We start from the raw sequence: 25,049 nt of genomic DNA, 5'->3' as shown, positions 1-25,049 counted from the left end.
GTCATATTAGAGTATTAGGGTACACCAACACTCCCAGACAAAAGAGGACCAGGATCCAGGCTCAAGCACTGGACAGTTGGTCAGCCACACGGTTTAGCTGGTAGCTCCATCCCTGGCTAGTCTTTGTTTTTCAAGGATGTCTTCTAAGATGCCACTTACTATGAGAAAGAATTGCAGCAGGATATCTTGTTTTCATCACAGAGAGACTTTTGATGTTTATTTTGATGGCCACTGTAAATTCAGAAGAAAATTCAGTGTTTATAAAAACTATGAAAACATAGCTAAAAGTTTCATAAAATAATGAAGGTTAATTAGGTATAGTTATCTGTTAGGTTCTTTATGTCTTTTAAGAAAAAAAAATCATTCATACTCAGCCATAGGCGTATGATCTTCTTCAGTCTGTTTGCAGGGGAGGTAGGAAAAATCTGGTTTTGGATAAAGAAACTGTCAAATAAACTAAATACTGGGCTAGGCCAAAACAAAAGTCTGAGTAAATAAAACAATGCAAGTACTAGCAGATGACTGACTTCGCTAGGAAGAAACCAAACTAGACAGATATGAGGCAACATGAAAGACTTGAGCTGAACAAGCAAATTTACAGCCATTGACTTTATGGAGATTAACTTGAAATAACTGCAAAGCCTCTGATCATCCTCAGCGCGCTTTACTGTTTATTCATAATTTCTAACCTCCAGAAGTAATAACTGGGAATCTCTAGTCCATCAGAATCATCAGATGACCCATATCTCTGCATATGAGAATCTTGCACATATGCACTGGTCTTTTATAAATGTTTTCCAGGCTCTGAGGCCCAGTGACCTGCCATCCTCCTGTAAAAAACAGCTCAGGGACACAGAATTACAGAATTGTTGAGGTTGGAAGGGACCTCTGGAGGTCATCTCATCCAGCCTCCCTGCTCAAGACTGCCCAGGACCATGTCCAGCTGGGTTTTGAATATCTCCAAGGATAAGGAGTGCAAGCACCTGCAGGCAAGCTGTGCCAGTGCTTGCTCGCCCTCACAGGAAAAACAAGCGTTTCCTGATGTTCAGGCAGCACCTCCCGTGTTTCAGCTTGTGCCCATGGCCTCTGGTCCTGGCCCTGGGCGCCACTGGAAAGAGCCTGGCTCCATCTTCTCCGCAGTGTCCCTTCAGGTATTTATAGATGTGGCATATGAAGGCACAGACCCCAGGTGAGATCCTTCATTGCGTACATAAGCACCGTTTGTATACAATCACTTACCCACCCAAGTGCTGCCCTGGAATGTGCCTACGTGCAGCAAAGCACCTTTGCAGCCACTTCACGCTCCTCTGAGCTGTTTGCTCCCTCCATGCTCACCTGAGGAGGTCTCTTCTCCCCAGACCAGGATTTAAGCTGTGGGAGGCTTTGGGCAGCCCCTCACTGCAGGCAGGTGTGCACAGAACTGATTTGCAGGTGAGCTCCCAGAGCCAGATTCAGTGCCAGTTGCTTCCTCACTACATTTTAAGGCATAATCACTGCAGCCTGGCACCCAGGCAGCGAACAAAGCCTTTTCTTTATCCCCACATCCAGGGCTCGGGAGCAAGCAGCAAAAGCCTGCACGGATTTCAGGAAGAGCCCTTACATATAGACATTGATGAGATCCCCCATGAGCCTGTTCTTCTGCAGGCTGAAAGGTCCCAGCTCACTTACCCTTTCTCTGTAGGAGAGATGCTTCAGTGCCTTCATCATCTTCACGGCCCTTGGCTGGGCTTTTACCAGTATGTCCACGTGTCTCTTGTACTGCAGAGCCCATAACTGCATCCAGTACTCCAGGTGTGGCCTCACCAGGGCTGACTACAGAAGGCTCATCTCCCTCCATCTGCTGGCAACATTTTTCCTAGTGCAACCCAGGGTACTATTAGCCTTCTTTGTAGCAAGGACCAATTGCTGGCTCATGTTCTACTTGGTGTCCACCAGGACCCCCTGGTCCTTTTCTGCCAAGCTGCTTTCCAGTGGGTCAGTCCCCAGCATGTACCAGTGTCTGGGGTTGTTCCTCTCCAAGTGCAGGACTTCGATGCCCTGTGTTGAGCTGCATGCAAGACACACAAGAACACGCACGGGAAGGAATCTAGCTGCACTCAGCCTGAACAAAGGAGGCGACTTCCCCGCACTGGAGCAGACTGAAATCTAGATCTTAAACTGAAGGCACGGTAACGTAACCAGGTCCCAGGTTACATGAGCAAGGTTAAGGGAGTCACCACAGAACCTCTGCGCTGTGCTCCATGGTGGTCCTGCGTCTCCCTGTTTCATTCCCCAGTTTGGCTAAGGCTGGATACACCCCTGTGGCATCTGTGAAATTGGGATGGAGGATTCCAGCTGCTTCTTTTCCTGCTTCTACTCTAAAATGCCAAAGGAAGAGCCATTTTTGAGATATTTCAGTATTTCCTGCCTCATCCGGAAACTAGATACAAACAAGTAGTTCCACAAGCAGCAGAAGCGATGGCGCCTGTTTTCCCATGACCTTTTTTATCTCCTGTTTGGATTATCCTGCATCCATGAATGTGAGCTTTGTTCCAAGCATTTCCTGTGGTGTGGATTCTACACTGCTTCTCCTGCCGTCGAAACCCTTCCATGAGGCCTTTCACCCGTATGTAAAGAGGTGAGTTTCGTGGTTTAACCTGACAGGCAGCTAAACACCACACTGCCACTCGCTCACTGCTCCCCCTCCAGTGGGATGGGGGAGAGAATCAGAAAAAAAAAGTAAATTTCATGGGTTGAGATAAAGGCAGTTTAATAGGACAGAAAAGGAAAGGAAAATAATAATAATGATAAAAGAATTAGAATATACAAAACAAGCATAACATGAACAGCAAAGCAGTAGATATTTCTAGAAGTGCATGCTGTGATAATAATGCGGTTCAAATGTTTTGCCTCCACTGATTCCCTGTAGGAGCAAAGGGACCCTTTGCTTCTTTTCTTCATCTCTAATCGACATGGATGGTTTTGGGGTTATCCTAGACATGCCACAGTTTTAATCTTTTTTGGCCAATTTTACTTTTCTATCTGGAACTGGACCTGGAAAGAATAGTTTACAAGAAGCATGCGAAAGAAAATAGTTAGAAAAAGAGATTATGGAAGAAGTGTATCTTTGTTTAGCATTTAGTAAATATGGGTGACATGCTAAGAATGACATACTGCACCGGATGTTTTACATATGTTAGGAAAAGGAAGCTGTAGGGTTATAGCACAGCAAATCTATTTGCTAACCTTTCTGGTAGGCGCTGAAGGGAGGACTTATACATAAAAATGTAATTTGTATAAACTCTGGAGTATGTGAGGAAGATTAATCATCCTGTGAGCTTGGGTCAGATCCTCAGCTGACATAAAATGATGCAATTCCACTGGACTCAGTACGATTATGTTGATTTATAAGCTAAGAATATCCTACCTACCCCTATACTTAATTCGTTTTCTTAATCAGAATTGGGATCAGAATATAAGCAGTGTTCAACACTTCTTCAGGAGTTGCTCAATTATTTTAATTGTTAGTAAAATGAAATACGATAACCCTCATACCCTAAACTGAAATCTAGTATGTAACTCTACACAAAATCTGACAGGAGGAGGACTTATTCTTGAAAGTCTTGGTTTATATTCTTTATTTTCAATCATTTGGTAATTAAAAGAAATTATTAACAGCCTAAATGGCTCCCAATCAAAAAAAGCCAAGATTCAACTTGGAGTAGGTCTGATAGCACCAGCATGTCAATAACCTTCTCCAATCTTAGAAAAAAGTATTAGTTAGAAATAACTTACAAATAATTGTAAGTATCTAAAGCAAATCCAATCCCTTTGAAATTTACTAACACACCTTAGTGATCTTGTAAATTCATGTGACTTGCGAAGAATTTTAAGAGTAGTTTTAGAAGTGCTTGAGACTGTCAAAGCTGTCCATGAAATATGTAGAGACAAAGAAAATTTTTCAAAGCCTTTGAGTGATTTCATCTTCCAAATTATATTCTCAGAAGTGGTTGAGTACCTAGGAACCTAAAATCGGTAGAAACTAGTAAAGCTTCTGTTGCTTCGTGATTTACCACATTTGAGCTGAGCCCAGAAAGCGCCCATGCATTTCACCAGTCCCTTGAGCACAGTGACTTAAACCACCAAAAAGCAGATAATTTGGTAAGTTACGACTGTGTGACCATCCATTGACTTCCACGGACATGCTTTCAAGGCTGTGATTTTGAAGTCTGTTGGGCATATGCCATCAGAATTTACAAAGCCCGTTGCAGGTGTGCTCTGCAAGCTGAGCTCCTGGCAGAAAAATCTCTCTAAGCCATGCCAAAGGTGATGGGACAGCAGCAGAATTAGATGTTACTGCAAATGGGAATAAAGAAAAAATTGTTTCTATCCCCCTGGTGTTGGAATTCAGCTGCTGAGAAAGCAGGAGGCAGAAATGAGTTGCTATAGGAAGAAGAAAGGATGACACCGAGATGGGGAATCGCTGCCAGGGCTGAAGGGACTGTGAGCTGCTCCTGCAACTTCTCCTGATACTGGAGTGGGAAAGGAAGGGCTGTCTCAATAGTTACTTCATCTCCCTCAGTGCTGCCATAGTAATGCTGTAATTTAGAGGTAATTTCTATGGACAGCCTAGGGAGGAAAGGAAGGCCCTCTCTAATCTGCTGGCAGTTGCTGGAGGTGGTTTTTTGCCGATCATTTTAGACTCAACTGAATTTTTCTATTGATCTACAAAAATAGCTTTCTGATTTTTGACACAGAGCAGTTTTTCTCATTCTATTTCGTGGAAAATGTTGTCTGTTCCATCATTTACAGACCACCAAGAAGATCACCCCCAGAAATACCTCCCAAGCAAATAATTGGCCACTTAATCTTACATACCTGAGATGCAAAACTGGAAAACAGTCTTTTCAATTTGAAATGAAACTATTGTATAAGATAGCAATGGTCTATCACTCCAGACATTACCAGAAATTCCAAAGTTTTATTTGAAGTGCAGTATCTTGTTCATCATTTCCCTAATGATTTGTTTGCCCCAAGATAATTTTATTCACTGGAAGTTTCATTTAATGATACTACATACATTCTTCACCTTTGCGCTAGAGATTACCCTCCAAAGATATTTAGGAGGTTAAAAAGGCAGGTAGGACATACAATCTTTCTTCTAAGGTGCTTTTAAAAATCACACTAGGCAGCTCTGTGTTTCTTTAGGAATGCTGATATGTTAGAAATTCTTGCCTGAGCCTTTATACAACCAGGCTCATGGAAAGCCAAGTTGATTATAAAGTGCTATTAGAAATCTACTGTAATCCACAGAGGCCAGTAAGGCACTGGTCTCAAGCATCTACTGGCTAGAACATATAATACGTTTGGTTTAGGTAACAAACGTATTGGGATTTTCCTTCTTCCTTTGGGAACCTATGAGTCTAAACTACCTCACTGGACTTAATTATTTTTTCCTGTAATTCATCCTAAAGTTTCCTTTGCATAACTTCATCCTATTACTCATAACCTTACCTCATGGCCCATGGCCCCTCTGAAATTTAGAATTATATATGTTCTGTATGTAATACATACATAGCTACTCTCTATGTCCCCTAGCACTGTCATTAGATTATGTTATACTTGGCTAGATTTGGAAAATATTTTTAAAACATATTCCTTATTGGGTCATTAATGTTTAATTAATTGCTGCTTTACTCTAGATTTCTGCCAGTTCATTAATGTCTTTGTGTTGTTCAATTGCCAGCTGCCTGAACGGCGTGTTAACCTGGACTGCTCACCAAGTCAGTGCCGCAACAAAGCTGCAACATAAAGCCCTATAATTCTAAACAAATATATAAATGGTCTACATAGGGACAGATCAACCTATAGCCCTTCCTAGACTCCACCTGTCTGAGTCTTCTAGCATGAGGTCATTATCTTTCCTTTTGCTTGGCATTTCTTTCCTTCACAACTGTATCAAATGTGAAATAGAAGCAGAGCCTTCATTGAAATGGGGTGAATAGGCTCTGTGGAATTTTACATTTGAAAGTGTCACAGCACTCTCCAGACTATCAAGCTGCAACAAACAAGGTCAAAACCATCTCATACCAGCATACTCTTCATGCCAGTCCCTCTGCTGCCTTCTCCTGGTCTCTCCTGATCCTAGGCACTCTTGCTCTCTCTGCTTCTTGCTCCCTCTCTTCCTTGGCTGCCCAACCTCTTCACTTAACCAGCCACAGCTGCACCTTATCTACATCGGCCAGCCCACCGCCCTGAAGCCAGCCCACAGCTGTATGTTATCAATGCTAATTAACCCAGCTTCGTTCTTCTACACTTCCCCCTTTTTATTTCTTAACATTTTCATACCTTATGTTTTTAAGAATCATCACAGCCTTTTTACAAATAAATTTTACATACAGTCCTCTATAACTCCTCTACAAATTCCCCCTTTTTCCTTTTCTTTTCTTTTTTCTTTTCCTTTTTAATATTGCATACCTTATGTTTTCAACAATCATCACAAACCTTTTACAAATAAACTTTTCATACAGTCCTCTATAATTCCTCTACAGAAAGAAAATGGAAAAAAATAACAGAAAACATCTATCAGTGCTTAAAACCCTCTATTTTGATATGGAGGGACACACAGAGCATCCTTCTCAGTTAAGAGGGCAGAGGAGATCATATGCAGGAAAAAAGTACCCTGAGTCATTCTGCGGATGGGACTGGTGGAAAAGCAGGAGAGTTACATTTGACTTGTGGAGAATTTTTCAAGTTTATTTTGCATGTGGCTGGCACTCTTGGTACCCTGTAGCAGGGCTAATTCACATCCCTCTGAACCTCTTCCAAAGCTGTGAAACTCCCACAGCTAGAGCACAGCATTTTCTCCTCCCTCACCTTCTCAGCTCCAAGTATCTTGCCCAGCAGGTGACATCTCCGTAACGGCAGGAGCTGGAAGCCCCTGCGGCAGTTTTTCCTTCAGTTGGTTCCGAGACTTTTGCAAGGATCGCAGTCACCGTGAGAAAAGTTGTGCCACTCACTCGGTGGGGACCGCAGTGCGGTACTAGTGCATGTGCTAGAGGAGGAGCTGGTACCAAGGTCTGCGCTGACATTGCTGGGCAAGGCTGCCCCTTCACCTGCCTCATGCTTGCAGTGTTAAAGCAAATGCTTAGAAGAATCATGACAACTTTTTTTAAAGGTAAATTGCTACATTCTTCTACTTGCCTCCTGGGTTCTGCACCTTTTTCTCCTCTCACTTTGCATTTCCAAGCCCTTTTTCAGAGGCAGGGTGAGCACCAACTTACAATTAAAGCACCAATTACAATTAAATGACCCTGAGGTTTGAGAATGGCCAACAGAAGCATGCAGAGGAACAGCCCTACAGCCCCACTCAACAAAGCAGCCAGGGCGTGTGACCTGCAGGTTTTGGTAGTATAAACCTCAGGACTATAACCTGTGTTAAGACCCAGAGACCATGTTTACCAACTAAACCAGTTATTTTGTTAACTATGCATTAAATGGAACAAGAGCCTCTTTCCTGGCCTTGGGAGGACTGTTAGCTGTTAGCTCCTGGGACTTTTGCAATAGCTGTCCAAGAAAGTACGAGCAGAGCTGTGTCTTGCTGCACTTGGCACCAAGGATGCTCTTGGCATTGTGACCGCTGGTAAGTGTTCTGAGCACTCTAAACCCTCCAGCTATTGCGTTACCTCACGAGCCAGGATGAATTCTTTGCCAGTGACTTGGGGAAAGAGAACTGCGACTTGCTTTATAACGAGGGATACTAATGGAGATGATAAATCAAGGGAAATTATTTTATCTATTTGGACCAATAGAAGTTCCGTTACATTCATTTTTTTTATCAAATCCTTTCCATTCAAAGCTTCTTAATCAGCAAAAATAAGCACAGTAAACTTCCAAAAAACTGTAATCACAAGGGACGTCCCCAAGATAAAAGCTATCATTTAAAAATACATTTTCTTATTTGTGTTCTTTAATAACTTGGATGACTAAAACCCGAGGAGATGTAAAGAGCCAAACTCCTTTTGGAAATTCATAGTCCAGCCAATAAATTCCATCCACATGGTGGAGATCTCATAAAATAGGTTTTATGAGGGAAGTCAGTCATTTTCAGTGGCACTCATCTGGCAGCATGAGATGATACATTGTACTTTCTACAGTTTTGTGGGAAAAATAAATGAGATTCAAAGCACAATCTGCTGATCATCTTGAATCTGACCCAAATCCAAAGCTCTAGGGGAGGTTCAAAACCTGACCTAAAACAAGATTTCACTTTGGATCCAAACTTAAAACATATAGGCAAAAGGAAGACAGAAGCAAGTCTTTATGGAGTATGGGAAGGTATTGAATTCACACTCCAGTGCACTACAATTTAAGTCAAGAATATCTGAAATAAGACAGAGTTTTTAAAAATGGAAGCTAATTTCATGGCCCACTAAACTGCTTGGGCAGCCACTTCAGCAGAATTTCAACTCATATGTGAAATACGGGGAAACTATGCAAAAAGCTGCAAGATATCCACCTTGATCCAGGCTGAAGGATACTGCAGATATGAAGTCTGCACTAGGACAGGGTCACCGAATGTGGTTTCTAAGAAGATTATAGTCCCAGATTAGGAAACACATCTCAGTGTTAAAGAATTTCCCAAACTCTTTAGGGTAGGCTCCCAGGGAGTCTGGAAAAGGATGCAGGACTCAGTGAAATACGGACAAACTGCTACAGTGACCAAGAAACACATCTGAGTTTTTTCTCTTTTGGCTTCGTGCAGGGCACATTAATTATTGCAAGCAGAACAAAAATGAAACCTTTGTGGCCCAAAAAGGGGGACTAAAAGAGCTTTTTTGTCCTTGTAATAAGGCAGTGAACAGAAGAATCTTATGCAAAGGTTGCTTATAATCCAGAGACACTTAGTGGATAATTAGTGGCTGGGTCTACTCAATGGTACAAAAAATATCTGTTTTGGTGTGTATAAATAATTAATAAAACAGGATTTTGAAATATATTTACTGCAAAGATGGTTGAGTGAATTATTTTTAGATTCACAGCTCAATCTGCGACTCATATGGGCACATACTGGACAGAAGAGGTAAATGCGATTGATCCAGTGCTGTCAGTCACAGCATGCCCGGGCATCCTTCCTTTTTGTTCCATTCATGAACAGCCCTGAATAAAGTATGTCTTCATCCACTCTTTCATCACATCTTTGAAAATATGCTGTAACTCTGAATAAAGAGCATGTCTTGCTTCTGTAAGTCTCAGGCATTTACCAGATTGCAATTTGTCTTTTTGCTACTGTTGCAAAATCACATTTTAACTGTTGTATCTCTGTATTAATAAGGATGGAAGTCATCTGACTCTCAGTGTTCACTTCTGCACCAGTCATCTAGACTCACCTCACCTGTTTGTTCTGTTATAAACACCCAACATAAGATAAAGTGACTCCCACCCTACAAAGTACGTATTTCTCTCTGCTTGCCACCAGGATAACCCCACTGACTCATTCAGATCTGTATCTTACACTGCAGAAGTCTAAAGGGGGACAGATAAAGATGTCTGCTCACTTTTTTGCTCGCTGTTGCTGCTTTAATAGAACTGATGCCCAAAGTCACTGATTTTGTCAAGCTCAATGGATTTTGTGCACTACTGGAGGTAGAGGACACCTGCCTCAGCTCTTGGAAAGGCTGAGCTCTACAGGAACTTGTAGAAGAACGAAGCTGGGTTAATTAGCATTGATAACATATAGCTGTGGGCTGGCTTCAGGGGTGGTGGGCTGGCTGATGTAGATAAGGTGCAGGTGTGGCTGGTTAAGTTAAGTGGTTGAGAGCCAAGGAGGAGAGAGAGGAAGAAGCAAGAGGAGAGAGAACACATGCCCTGGATAAGGTGAGACCAGGAGAAGGCAGCAGAGGGACTGGCATGAAGAGTATGCTGGTATGAGATGGTGAAAGATCTTGTTGCAGCTTGATAGTTTGGAGAGTGTTGTGACAGGAGCTCATTGCTGTGTTTATTCTTGGACACCGTTGTGGCCATTCTGTTTTGATATCAAGCAACGGTGGAGACTGTGACAGTGCACCCTCTCTGCTTTTTTCATTGTAATTGCATCCAAAAAAAAACAAGACGAAGAGAAGCAACTCTCATTTCCCTGATGAATACTTCTACTGGAGTTCAACAACATTTTTTGGTATTGAAATATATTCATATGCCGTAAGAACCTGTGAAAATGCTGGCCCTGACTTTCCACTGCTTGTACCTTGTGTTATTCTCAATACGATATTTATGATCTGATTTTATCTTAAAGCTTTCTTTATCTTGAACATGTGTGATAGATAAGGATGCAAGGAGAAACTGTGTTTCCCTTTTACATTGTTGAAAGAGCTAGATGGTTTTGGTAAAGCCACAGGGTGCATGGGTCCTCATGGAGATGAGCAATGGTGGTCCTGCCTTCCTGGTATGAGAAATACAACTTGGTGAGCTCTGAGGCCCTGAACCTGAGGTGTAGGGCAGATGGAGCTGGCAGAGCCAAAAACATGACTTGCATACAAATGTGGAGGGAGTAATTCACTTGGGGAGCTTAAATTTCCTGATAGCCTCTGCACTTTTAGTGCCATTCCTAGGTAACCCTTTGGTTTACCTTTTAAAAAACGGTCCTAAAGCTGGTATCTGTCTCACCTGAACTTAGTCATCTAAAAAATTGTGTGCTAGTCTGGGCTGCTCAGCAGCTGAGTAAGACTTTTTGGTTGCTAAAATGAGGGAGATCAGCCAGTTCCACTACCACCCCCACCCCGGTGCTGGAGGACCCATTTCCAGAGGCTCTGGAGCAGAGGCAGTGTGCGAACAGGGCGTCGTGTATAGGGGAGCACAAGTGGCCCCCACAAAAAGGCAACACAAGGATAACTTCTTCCTTGCTGGTATTTGATGCTTTGGGACATACGTTTAGAAGCTTGGAATGGTAGAAAAAGTAAAAGGAACTTTATTAGAGAGCCACTTTGCATGCTAGGCGAAGCAGAATGATAATTGTATGGAGTGGTTAATTGGGAAGGTTTGGCAATTTGAAACTAGACTGAAGAGCTGAACGCAGCCCTGGGTGCAAGATGTCATGGCCGTGTACTGTACAGTTGGGGACTAGGTAGACATGATGCCTCTGTTACATATATACTGGAACATTTAACACAGGATTTTCTGAGATTAAAACTTTTTATTTCTGTGATAGTGATGAAGCTTTAAGGACAGAAGTGTGCACCTGTGCTTTGTTCATTTTTATTTCCTAGCAATTTTTAAAGGTGGTGTAGGAAGGCATGCTGCCAGCATTTACTTTTCTCACGTTCTTTTTGCTTTGAGTTCTAATAAAAGGGGTGACTCCACATCTTTTAACAGAAAACTAATATAACAGCAACTGACAGAGTCCATTTATATATATATATTTATTTATTTTCTTAGGGGATGAAAAGGGTAGGACTGAGGAAATAATTTGTTTCAAGAACAGGATGAAAAATGCTGTTGTTCATGCCAGTTCTGGGATTTTAGACTTCAGTGTGAACCCAGCTCTGTCCCCGGTGCTCAGTTTGATTACTTGGATACCAAAACATTAATTTCCACATATCTGCTCATTTTTCAATGTATGGTGTGTGGTTTTGCAAAAATAATACTGATTTGTCTATAGCACCAGGAAAAAAAACCATGTTGAAAAGAAAGTGAAGGCTTGTAAAACATCTATGGGAGGCTTATGTGCTGCAAAAGCTCTTCTTGAGGCAATTCTTCATTCCTGAAGGTGTGGGTCAAAGATGGACATCTTTGTGTTGGAAGGAAAATAATGTCAAATGTAGTAGCTATAGTGTGCCTTCTGGTTGTCATCTGCACTTGGTGAGCCCTACAACACAGTGCAAGACATCAGCCTTGTACATCTGGACATCTACTATAGACTGTAGCATCTGAGCCAGATGGGCACATAATAGGTAGCCCGGAGGAGAACACAGTTGCTTTTTTGCTCTAAGAGTGGCCAGCTACCCTGAAAAATGCCCCATGGATAAAACACCGAAACCACTTCATTACACTGCTTCTGGAAAAATGCACGTGTTTGATTAATTAGCATTGATATTAAGATGCTCAATTATAGAGTTTCAAATAAGCACTGAGGAAGGACCAAGTAAACAAAAACATCACCAGATAACTGAGCAATTTTAACTTCAAGATTTAAGCTGTTTCAGTAACCTTACTTTATAAAATGTAAAAATATCAATATTTTCTGCTCAGATGGCAGTTACTAAGAAACAAGATTCTCCAGGCATCTTGTGTTTGCTTTGGTGGAAAAACAAAAATGTAAGGCAAGAGTCAGGGAAGGATGGCAGTCAGATTGCCCCAAGCGCCTTGTGGAATACGATGCCTTTTGGAAGACCCAGGTGCTGGAGTGCCAATACTACATAACAATCTGAGTTTTCCTGTTTCATATCTCAGTCCCTGGGTTTGAAAAGAAAAGCCTGAAAAACCTGAATCTTCAGTTTTATGGACAAGTAAAAATAACCATTCAAGCAAAAGAAAACCCCAAACCAAACAACAAACCACCAAACAAAAACAAACAAAGCAAAAAACCCCAGCATTGAAATGTATTTTTTACTTTAAAACACCAGTAAATTTTGGGCTGATGTCATGGATTTTGAAAATTTGCAATTAGCTGTGTTTTAATAAAGCTTGGATCCCGTTGGCTGCACTACTCGCTGATGAATAACATTTACTGTTGCAACTGCACCAGAAGACTAAGAAAAATGATCTAATGATTGACTGTTGCTTCTCACCTATGTAGCCATATCTTTTGCTCTCTTACTTCAGGAAGAAGAAAGCTACTGCTGGAGAATCTGATGAGAATTCCTCTAGTTCTCTTTAGTACTGTTAGTTGGAGAGTGGGGTCATGCTGGCTGGAAAACTGGTCCTGCCTTTCTACATCCACAGGTTTCTGCTCATCCACAGGTCACAAATGACCCTGTAGAGCTTAGGCTTTTCTGGTGCTCCTTGGTCTTCTGAAGCTGGCAAAACTACCTGGTACTTAAGTTTCTAAATGATTGCCTATAGTTGCAGCCTGACTGAGCTTAAGTAATCCTATTACAAACAAAATTTGGCTTTAAACCTGAAGATGAGGGCAGAAGGCAGTCAAATCACACTCTTCAAAGACAACTGCTCGTCTCCAACAACCTCATTACATCAAATTCTCATTTAATCTACAGAAACAACGTGCTTTTTTTGAATTCTTAGACTATCTTAGGTAAATAAGATACATTTGGACAGGCCATTTCTTTTGCATCCAGTTTTCCTTTGGAAAGAGATTTTCTTGGCTTCAAAGGAGGCAGATTCATTCCTCCAGTTAGTAATAAGGAGTTTAAAGAGGTATTTTATGGAAGTCAGTGTTGCCTTGAAGATTTGTCATTATTCAGTTGCCGAAGGTCATCACTCGTGACAGGAAATCTATACAGATCTATTCAAAAGCACTGCCATTTCCTGGGATTTTCAAATTCTCCTTGGTTCAGATTTGAAAAATAAAGTATTAAGCTGTATTTCTGGGTTTCTGAATATCCTGGTCAGGCTCCACAAGAATGAGAGCTCTTGTGTCATAGATGGCCGCAGAGAAAGGGCAGGAAAATTGCTGTTGCTATCCAGTATTTGTCCTGGCATCTTTGCTGTTTGCCTACCACCCATTAAAATGCAATAATGCTTTTCATGAGTATAAAGCTGTGGCAAATTATTGGGAGTGATAATTCCAGTTTGGCTAAATACATGGAGGGGCCTCTATTTTTCCTGTTACTTCCTTAACAGCTGTGGAGCCTCAGTCTTATACAAATCATCTGCAAACCAACATGGTATCAGGAGCCAACATAAAAATGCTTCATAGATCTTCTAGCACAATACAAGCACTAAGAGAAACAAGCAGTTTTGATAAGATGTTTAATGTTTTTCATGAAAATTTTAGATTGTACTCTCAAGTAAAAGGCAAAAGATTTGTTGACAGGTCAGGGTAAGGGATCTGCATTTGAATTTCAGTGCTAATTGAAATGATGAACCTGTGTCCTACTTCCGCAGTAATGTTGCTTGGATACAAATCACTAATTGCAACATAGTGCAGCTAACTCCCTTTGTATTTCCTTAGTTTTAGCACCACTGGCCTGAGCTTACATCTCTGTCCCACAAACAGTTCTTGGTACTTCTCAAGTATCTCCAGACTTTTCTCCTTCTTTGTGTCCCCTCTCACTTGATTGTATCTCCTGCTTTACAGCCCACTGTGTCCACTCTCCCAGATCCAGCGGATTCACATCTGGGACAGAAACCTTTATTTTTCTGTCTTTACATTTGCAGAAGACCTCATACCCAATGGAGATACATAATGAGCCTTCTTCTGCTAGCCAGGTGGGATGAAGAAGTTCTTGGCAATCTACTACCTGAAGTAATTTCATTTTGCTCCTCTAGTACATTCTTACAGATCACAGGCGTTGTGAAATCATTGATAACTGAGGACAGTCAGGGCCACAGGGCAAGAAGCGGTTTCATGCTGCTGGGTGGATGTGCTGATCAGGTGGCTGTGTTTGGTTTGGCAAGCTGCAGGGTGAGTTGCAGGGCTGGACAGAGAAAGTTGCATAGACCTGTGAGAACAGCTGGAGACTTAACTGCTAATTGTCTGATCCGGTGAGATGTTCTTGGCATGAGCTTTGTGACAGAGGGGCTTACAGTGTCTGATGACTGGCCAGAAATACCAAAGCATCAAATGCATCTTGTGCAAGGGGATGGGAGAATTGTAGACCTCTTGTGTGGGAAGAGGGCTAGGACGCACAGGGAATTGTTTGCAAGGAGCCACGTGACCTCAGTATGTACCCTCCAGGGACATATACCTTTGGTGTATTCATGGGGGAGATAATTCCTGGTCTTCACATCGTCACATCTGAGTAAAGAACATCCTGTAGCCTGTGTGTTTCCGCTTAGCACCAGAGAAATTTTGAAAGGATTTTGTGTATCCTTAAAAAAATCTCCTGAAGTTCATATCCTAGTAATGGAAAATAACATGATTTGTAGTAAAATGTGGTTGTCAGACTTCACTTGACATACATCCCATTCCTTTGGGCTTGCAAATCTGTTAGTTTGGTCCTGCACTATAGCAAGACCTTGTAGACATTTACCAATTCCCAGGGCTTGCTTTCTTCTCTCTCTCCCAGTCTCAGGAAGAACAGAGAGCTGCAAACCCCACCTCTTTTCTTAGGAGAATAAGCTGGACCGTTGTTTATGGTAAGACCCAAGAAGGTGGTGTCCAGGTCTAAAGCCATTTGCCTGTCCTCAAAGAATGATCCTGAGTCTAGCACAGTATGCAGCTGGCTAAGGTATGTTACCTGGTACTCATCCCAGTCCAGAGCTCCCGTCTGTGCCAGCACCATACTGGTATCAGCACAACAAAAGGGTTGGCATGAACCCAACTTGTGTTTTGAGTCTGCTTTGTAAAGCTGCAGGCCCAAAGGGAAAAGAAACCAGAAAGGGAGGGGAGCAGCAATGACCCTGACCTTAGCATGCAGCTGAAAGTCAGACTTCTCGTGGGCTGAGTACTTCATTTTTTGAAAATAGTAATAATAAAAAAAGCATTTAATCATCTTTAATTAGAATAATATTCTATAGATTGTCTTTGTTTCTGTTTCTACAGTGAAGTAGGACTTTTTCTATAGCTTTTGTGCACGAAAAGGTTTCCAGTCAAAAATGTTCAACTTGTATGGTACATTTGTCCTAAACAAACAAACAAAGCTAGAAAATCTATAGTCCTGGGCTAAACAGGTAGATCAAAAATGTAAACAAATATAGCCATATCTTTATATGTATACTCGGCCAATCTGTTATATGTGAATTACCATTATGCCTGAGTTGCCTCAGCCTGTGAAATGATTCCCATCTGAAAGACAGACATACACCTCCAAAATGAGTCTGGTGGGTTTCCCACGTCCGTGCTTTCTTAGTCTCTAGCCCCACCTCTCTGTGTCTTACCCCTTCCCATCTTACTAATTAGAACTATCGAAACTGTGGAAGAAACGAATTCTGAACTGATAAAACTGACTGAATTATCTGAAAAACTGTTGTTGAAAATTGCAAAGTTAGGGTCTACATCTCATTTTATCTAATAAACAAGGAGCAGCTGACATTTCTATGGTGTGGGTAAGATACCGTATTTTATGCTGTAGGATGAATTTGCACGATCTTTTCCTGGAATCCTTCTCTTCCCACTGCCTGCCTTCCCACTTTCACTACAGGGACTGAAAGTAGCTGGGCTGATGAGCTTTGGACTGTGCACTCTGCTCCTCGTGGTTACTGATTGTCACTTAATGGGGAACACCAGTATTTTCTATGTCCCAGAGAAAGCACATGTTTCTGGAGTCAGTGACACAGAATTTAAGCAGTTATTCACCACTAGTTTCTTTTCAAAACAACATCCCAGAAACTTTTCCCTAGTGCTGGGGTATGAATTTTGTGTTTGTTACCACACGGCTATTTCAGCAAAGTCCCAACACTGAGATCCAGCACCAGTTCTCACAAAGCCAACGTGCAGACGTTCACTTCATGGCAGGTTTCTAGTCAGGAAGATCCCAATATCAGGTCCGACTGGTATTTTAAGCTACTAGAGAAGGTAGTAAATTCCTTAGGTGCCCAGATTGTTTGCATACTTTACAGCTGTGCTCCACCAGCATACCTGTGTGGGTTGATGACAGTCTCCTCTGCTTTGCAAAGAGCCAGTTCTGGACTCAAGTTATTCAAGAAAATTTGTCCTGACAGAAGAAACATCTTTTAAGAGGACAAGTACTCAGCCTTAATTTGAGCTAGACTCCACTGCACTCAGACATGGAAATGACATTTTGATCCCACTCATTGCAGACAGTACTGACACCGACTTGTTACAAAAATGCCCCAAATACTGATCTCAGCTTCTTTCCCAACCATTCCACATACTCATGGGGAAGAGCAGAATTAGTGCATTTGTTTGTATAAAAGAAAATCGCAAAAATCCTATAAATAATTCTGCATGCACGTGCCCTTGCATGACCAAAGGTTTTATCTATACTTTGGTAATGCATCAAATACATGAAGGCAGTTTCATCCTGAATTTTTTTTACAGCATGAGAAGGCAAAAGGCATAATTTGAGGAGGTGAAAGGGAGACGGTCAAAGCACATACAATTCAACACATGCGAACAGCCTGTTTTTTTCAAAGGTGTGAGAGGTGCTTGGTTTTGTTCAGCTATAGGAAAAGATGGGTAAATCAGGATATTTGTGAAATCTACTATTTTAAATGCTGTAAACAAAGCAGAGCTGTGCTCCACTCCACCCAAGATGTGCTGGCTGGTTTGCTACAAAAGTGGAGAGAATTAGGTCAAGAGGAATTTTTAAAGAGAGAGAGAGACTGTAAAGGTTTAAGGCTGAGTGAGATGTAAAGTGTAAATAGGATCATTGGAAACGTAAATAAATACAGGATGAAGCTGACTTTATCAGAAGCAGCTTGATGAGGAACAAAAGCTGGCTAGACTGAGAAGAGTTATAAGGGTCTTTGGACGTGGGGACACACAGCTGGAGTTTGACGTGAAGCAAAGCCTGAGGTGTAGAGGTGTCATCCTCTTTCCCTCTCCTTCACTGCCTTGCTCCCCATCCCTGACTGTGCCACTTGCCCTTTCCCCTTCCTTGGCGGGTCAGTTTGCTGACAAAGGACAGGGCCAGCACTGTGGGTATCTGAGCTGGCAATCTCTCTGCCACTAAAACTGGAGGCAGCGTAACTTGATAGGAAAAGTCAATACCGTGGAGAAGGAACAAGCCTGAACAGCCCTCTGTGTTCTCCCTTTGCAGAGGGACTGGCCCCGGCCGCTGCTTGCATCTGTGCAGGGGAGGTTAGCATGATATTATTTATTCACTGAAAGAGAGGACTTGTATGCCAGCAGCAGCTCAGATGGACATGATCCCAGGGCAGTTGCATTCCCTCTTTCAGAGGCGTTGCCATGCATACCTTTCTACAGTTGCTGAGATGCAGAAGCAAACAGATGGGTCAGGTGAAAAATGAACTTGCACTTGGAGTAGCTGAAGATGGTACAAAGGGAAATGAAGATCCTTTGCCTTCACAGATACCGCTCAGCCTTGTGTTACCATCTGAATTCTTTGGTAGTGCTTCATACTTTACACCAACTTTGCTTTCTCAGTTAACTGGATGCAAGGGCTGGTCTCAGTGTTCATGCTACCGCCTGTTTGCATTGCAGGAGCAAGAAGCAGCCCCATCCACAGACCCACCTTCCTCTTTCTCAGGCACTGGGCACTCATTTCTGAGGCACAGGGCACCCATTTAATAAGTTCTTGTACGGCAGAGCTTACAGTCTATATACAAGGCAAGGAAAAAGGGCAAGGAAAAACATAATAAGTGAAAAGGACAAAGTAACAGTGAAATTGTCATAAATTTAGCTAGTTACAACCATATTAAATTGAGCAAGAATCAAGGTTGGCATTCTCACAGTCTAAGTCTGCTAGGGAGTGTTTTGTCTGGCATCATAACAGAGGTGAGCCTTTAATTAGTGTGATCTTGAAATCAGTGGGATATCGGCACAGTAGGAGCAGTGGCTGAACTTCAAGGCCTCCCGTTTAAAGTAGCCTGAGCGCTGGAGAAAGAAGTCTTAGATGAGAAACACCAAGAAAAGCCACAGCATATTTCAGACTTCCAAAAACTTTTATCAGAATCACTGTTCTACTCACAAGATGAAGAATGGAAAAATCTGGCCCCTATTAAAGAAAAGGTCTTGATTAAAATGGTGATTTTAGTGCTGCTTTCAAAGGAAAATCCTATTTAAAGCTCCTGTTTCCTCATTTTGATAGATTCCCCTGGGAAATGTACGTAGGGATAAGTCCTTTAGAAAACACAGTGTGCTGCCCTTTGAACTTAGATGAAATTCCACATGGAAAATATAACAGTTTGGTATTCTTTTTGCTAACAGAGTCAGCAGAGACATATAGGAATGCAGAATGCGATATGCATATATATATATATGCGCTATATATATATGTATCTATGTATGTATGTATTATATGTACGTATAACAAATTATTTGTGCCAAACGAAAGGAAACATGCTCAGGGTTAAAAATGACCAGGAAAAGTGGAGTGTGTGTCTTGTTTCTGCTCTTACTTTGAGAGCAGGATTCTGCACTGTCAGGTCCTTCAAAGTCATCCTACCTCTGCTGAAAGAATATGTCTCTGTGCAAAAGTCAGATGTATCGCGGCTTATTTGGAGGGGTAAACATGCTGCATCAAGCATGAGGTCTCTTTAAGGTGGTCATCAAATAATTTTAAAAAATTATGCCAATATGAGATTTGTCTATAAAGTAGGGGTGAATTACACAAGAATGTTGATAGGCCAGGAACTGGGAAGGTAAACAGAAAGTAGGTTCAGACATAGATTTTAAATTAATCTGGTCATGTTCTTAACCCAAGCACAGAATTTTATGGTAAGCACACATGTGCTCCACGTGCTCATCACGCTCCTGACTGAGGACCGTAATGGGGGATAGTACTGTAGAGCTCTGAAGCAGGGGGTACCCGGCATTGGTTTGGATATTGAATAGCATCTCAGTGGGCCAGAGTGACACAGTCTGTACTGCTGGACATGGGCATTGCTTTTGAGCAGCATTTTGGGGGAAAACATGTATATTGAACATCAACAAAAAACCCCCAGCTAAATAACAACACTTGTCAGCAGTGGATTTGCCAAGTGACAGATCTTGGATGTCCATAGTTTTTGCTTGCATAGAGGTTTTTGCTTGCATGTAGCAAGTATCAAACCCCAGGGTAAGGGTCAGTGCCAAGGATAGTCCAAATGAATTGATTAAGCTAAACCAAGGTCAAAAAGCGTCAAACAACCTCTTACTTCTCAGGAACAGGATTACTCCAAAGCCATTTTTAGGGCTTTGTGGCTCAGGTATTATAGCAGTCTATCCTTGTATTCACTGCATTGTGGGGCTTTTTGTTGGGTTTTTTTTTTTTTTTTTCTTCCTGTGCCACCCAAAAGGATATTTCCACAGAACCGGGTTCAACAGCTGTTTTGTGTTTTCTTTTTCCAAGAATGAAAAACATCATATGTGGGATTCATCTGACCAAATACAGCCATCAGTTTCCAAGCTAGTCACTCTCCAACTTCCTTTAGAATCTCTGCAAAGAAAAAGCACTTTGAGGGAGAGACTTGTCTCATGTTAAAGGCAGGTAAAATTAGGCAAATTAATTGTGCCCTCAAAGACCTTATTTCCTGCTTTTCCTTGCAAGCAAGCTGAGACACACTAGCTCAGATATTCCCATGTACACCAAAAATGTCTAAACTTAACTGAGATAAATGCCAGTGTGTCCTGTTTTGTGCTTTCCTAAATTTTCTGTTTAAGTGGCACCAATGTTGCATTTTTTTGCTCAATTCCTATATGCAATTTCTGATTTGCAACTACTCTCAACTTGTCATTACCAAGTGAGAACAGAGCATTGCGTCCCTTCTCCACAGCAGGAGGACACCACTCCATTCTGGAGGATACGGTGTCACCAGCTCGCAGTGCTACAGTCATTGTCACTATTATCATAGCAGGGAGTGCTAACTTGTGGTTCCTGAAATACATCTGCTTTGGATGCTGCAAAGCTACCCAAGTAGTACCAGCCAGAAGACTTGATCCTGGCAGGTCTGAAGAACAAGTATCAGCTCACCTCATCAGGTGATTTACTGAGCTGTGGTAAGAAACACCTGTAACTAAGTAGAAATATCAGGAAGTTGAGGAGGCATGCTATTCAGTGAGTAACAACTAACAGACCCTTACTTAATACCAAGGGTTTACTGTACTGTACTATTTGTACCTTTAATTGATTCTTCCTAGGTATAGTGAATCTTGTGAAGTTTGCTGATGCAATGGTACTACACATCACACTTTCCAGTACTATTTGGCTCTCCTTGACCGTATCTTTCAACCTCTCTGATAACATCTGGTTTACCGTGTTCTCTTGACACTTCTCTGCTTTTACATTCGATATTGGCTTTGGGGTTCCAGACTTCTACCATTGCTACCAAGTGTTCTCACTTGGAAAGAAAGAGCCCAGGACTGGATACCTTGGGCACTGTCTGACTTTGTCATCTTTTGCAATTGTAAATACAAACTGGACACACTTTTGGAGCTCCAAAGACAAGCCTTTGCTCTCCATATATAGAAAGCTGACTGATACACTCCAGCTTGCATTATATCAGAGATCAAAATAGGTGGTGACCTAGTGATCTTCTGACCTTCTGATCTTAAACTGATCTTGTGATCTTAAACCCTATGCCAACACGTATTAACATTTCTGTTACTAACAGATCTTTCAGGTCCATGTGTTGCTTTTTCTTTGCTGTTGAAACTTTTCATTTTTGCCACGTAACCAAGCTGCTGTTGGGCATCGATCAGAACCGCAACTATGCTGACTGTTTAATGAAATGCTCAGCTGACGTAGCTTTGGCAAGTGCTATTTTTCCAGTTACGCGTCTTATCTAGTGAATTAAATGTGTTTGAACCATGGTAGCTGTGGGGAAAAAACCACACCTGGGTGAAACAAAAAATGAATCTGAAGCTTTCCAACAGCAATATTTTTACTCTTTCTGGGGATCAGCTGAGATGAAGCACAGAAGAAAATACTGGTGGAATAGCTCTTCTTGGGTCATTTCGGCTTAAGCTGGACGGGGAAGAGCTGAAAAGCTTTTGAAAGATTTGATTGTGGGGTTTGCTGTGCAGATCCCAAAGCAAAAGAGGTACAGCTAAATAAAGGGAAACATCCAGAGATAGCCTGTTTGAGACCTACCCGCAGCAAGTCTTTGAAATTACTGTGTATCACTATACATATAAATCACTATACATATATATCACTATATATTTTTATATATTATATATAATATATATATTTATATATAATCACAATATATAATATATATCACTATATAAAGGTAATGTATAGCTAACAGATTCACTGAGGCAAACTACAGCCACATTTGCCCTCTTAAAAAATGTACCCCTCCAGGTAATACTGCTTTTATGTCAGCCTCTCCTCCTTTAAAACCAAACCTAGACAGTTCTGGTCTTTGTTTTTACAGTAAAAAGCTTGAAAATGGGATATTTGAAATGTCTGTGAGGAAAATCTGAGAGAGAAACTCTTATTTTTACAAATCCGCCTCTGTGTGATGAGCCAATTCACATTTTTTTGAAGAGCTGGGCTGCCAGCACTGTATGCCAGGCAGGTTTTGGATTTGCTCTGCATCCCTTGGGCACCCAGTGCTCTGAACCCACTGAGATGAAGATGAAATACAAGAGCCAGGACTGCTGTTATTCTGGGAGAGGCCAACAAAAAGAAGTGCAGCTCTGCATCAGACCTGAATATCACTGTGCCAATAAAACCCATTATTCTTATTCAGATTTCACCTGCAATTGTTCAGCAGTATTTATGCTTAAAACTGATATGTTTATCTTGCCAAGCCAAAGCTGTATATTTTATTTTGCCTCTTAAAACTCCGTGAATTTCAGTACCTTTGTATATCTGTGTCACTAGCAAGTTAACTGAAGAGCTGATTTCCATCAGATAAAAGACTGACCTTGACAAATCTACTTAATAGCTGTGCATATGGGTGAAGAAAACAAAATAAATAAATCTCCATCTCTCTTTGTATAAAGCAGGCGTTATGTTTTTATCTGTGAAAGTTTCCACGACTTTCATTTCATACCAGCAAGCTGCTTGGGAAAACCATCTAGCAAGTCTCAGCAGTCCAGAGAAATGCCCCAAGCACTGCTGGTAGCTATCAGTATATGCTGGTAGCTGTTGATATTTTGACAGCTGTTTTGACAACACAGTATTTTGTATTTTCTATTTGGTATTTCGTTTTCATCAAAACCTTTCCTCCCATCTTAACCGTTTCTCACTGATAGCCCTAAGTAAAGACATCAAATGCATGACTGATTCTTCTTGACTGTTGATGTGTTTGGGTTGGTTACTTCCCTTCCAGGTACCTGTGGTATCCTGGTTTTACAAAAAAAGAATTGCTTTGCTCAGGTTTGTTTTGACATGCAAGCAGCTTGCTGCCAGGGCTCTTCAGGCCAAGAACAAGGCTGTCCCTCTGCTCAGGCTGGACTTGAGAGACCTGGATCCCTTTCTCTTCCAAAGATCTTCCATATGAATACCCCAGAGCAGGTCCAACACTTCCAAGAACCTCTGCGTATCTGCACAGGATCAGTGCAGCTTGGGGGAAGGCACACCAGCAGTTCCCACCGAACCCACAAGCACCAGGCTATGGCTCTGGCTGCAGTTCCCGTCCTTCCTTCCACTGGCACCTCCTCTGCTGGGCAAGTAAGGTGGTAGGAGTTAACCAAAAAAGAAACACAAACGTTTAGTAGTTAAGGTAGTGCCCTGGGCACCAGGAGGCATGGGCACTGCTCTGTTTCCTTGGGATTTGCTTCTGTAGAGCCATTAACCTTCTGAGAAGAAGCCATAGCCGGGAGCAGACCAGGAACCGCTGTTCTCCCAGGTCAGCTGCCCACTCGGCCAGAAAAATATGTAATACTTCTACACAGCATGTGGCAGAAGGGCTGAACATCACAAAGGTCAGAAGAAGACTGGAGGAAGTTGGCAACAGAGGCTTGGGGGTCAGAGCTGCAAAGCCTCGGTACCAGTGGCTTGCGGGGACATCCAACCCCGTAATCCTCATTCTCTAAAGAGCCCATTTCACAAAATGTGACTCTTCCTCCTACACTCACCCTCAGTCCTGAGGAAAACAGGCCCCAAGTGAAGGGGTTATGTCAACAAAACAATCCTGTGAAGGTATCCACCAGAGGGAGTTCAATGAATGCAACAAAGCCAGGCTGAGCGATAGATGGTTACAGAGGCTGGGGCGAGCTGCCCGTGCGCTCCCCGGGGCAGGCAGGCTGCTCCCCGCAGCTGCTGCTGAGGAGCCTGGGCTGAATTCAGCAAAATACTGACCCAAATCTGCATAATGTTAAGTGAATACTCAGTGAACTCTAAAGAATTGCGCTGCGCGTTGCATTAAGCGAGCGTTTTATTAGAGCAGGGTCAAAATACTCAGCGCTTTGCAGGATCATATGAGGAAAAGAAAAGACTCTGTTTACACCTCGGCTTTTGTTTTTCCCTCACTGGTTCGCTTGTTAGGAGGAAAGCTAAGCCAGGGCCAGTTTCTGGGAGGCCCAGGGAGGAAGCCTTGGAAGCAAACCCAACTGCTTCCACTCAGGAAGAGTTTTTGATGAGGCTGCTCCGACACGCAGCGACGGCGGCTGCGGAAGCTGCTGCTCTCCCTGGATCCCGCGTCCCTCTCCCAAAGCAAAAAACAAGGCAAGGATGACACCTTGCCGTCCAAAGCAGAGGATCAGTCTTTGGTTCAACGTGAGGTCTCCCTCTGAGGTTGTTTTGTCCAATTCATGTTAATGCTGTTTTCAGTAGAGGGGAACAGTGTGTACTATCCCTTTACCAAAAAAATAGTCAAAATCCTGCCTCCCTCTGCCCCAGAAAGCAGGCAAAGGATCACAGTGCTAGAAAGCTGCTGTGGAAATACCCCAGATTAAAAATACCATTTTAGAGCTTTTAAAATTATTTTTCTAATGCATCTCCTGTGTATTCTAGTTTTGAACAGTTCCTAGAAGACATTTTAAAAGAAAAGCACTCCACGCTGCCGGAAATCTCGATCCAAATTCTGTTTTATATTAGAATAAAGGAATACAAAGAGTTGATCCCAGCTATGTGCTTTGACACAACTCCTGGCTCCAGGCTAGCAGAGGCTGTGAGAAGATGTTAGATGGAGGTGATTCCTGTCTTGATGAGATTATTTTTTAATAAGGGAAAAAAAATAATAAAAGGCATCGCAATATTACAAAAGGACTAGGCTGTTGTTTCCGTGGCCGCAAGAACTGTCAGGGGAACAGAAGGAGATGCAGAGAGGGTTTCGCTTTAGGACATTCCTGAGCCTGAATTCCAGCAGCCGGCCCCCAGCCCAGGGCACAGCCCTTTGTCACCTCTCCTCCCTCTGTAAACCAGGCATCTTAATAC

This window comes from Falco cherrug, chromosome 2 (assembly GCF_023634085.1).
Source record: "Falco cherrug isolate bFalChe1 chromosome 2, bFalChe1.pri, whole genome shotgun sequence".
Lineage (NCBI taxonomy): Eukaryota > Metazoa > Chordata > Aves > Falconiformes > Falconidae > Falco > Falco cherrug.
The sequence above is the reverse complement of the archived record's forward strand: the minus strand, read 5'-3'. Positions refer to the sequence as shown.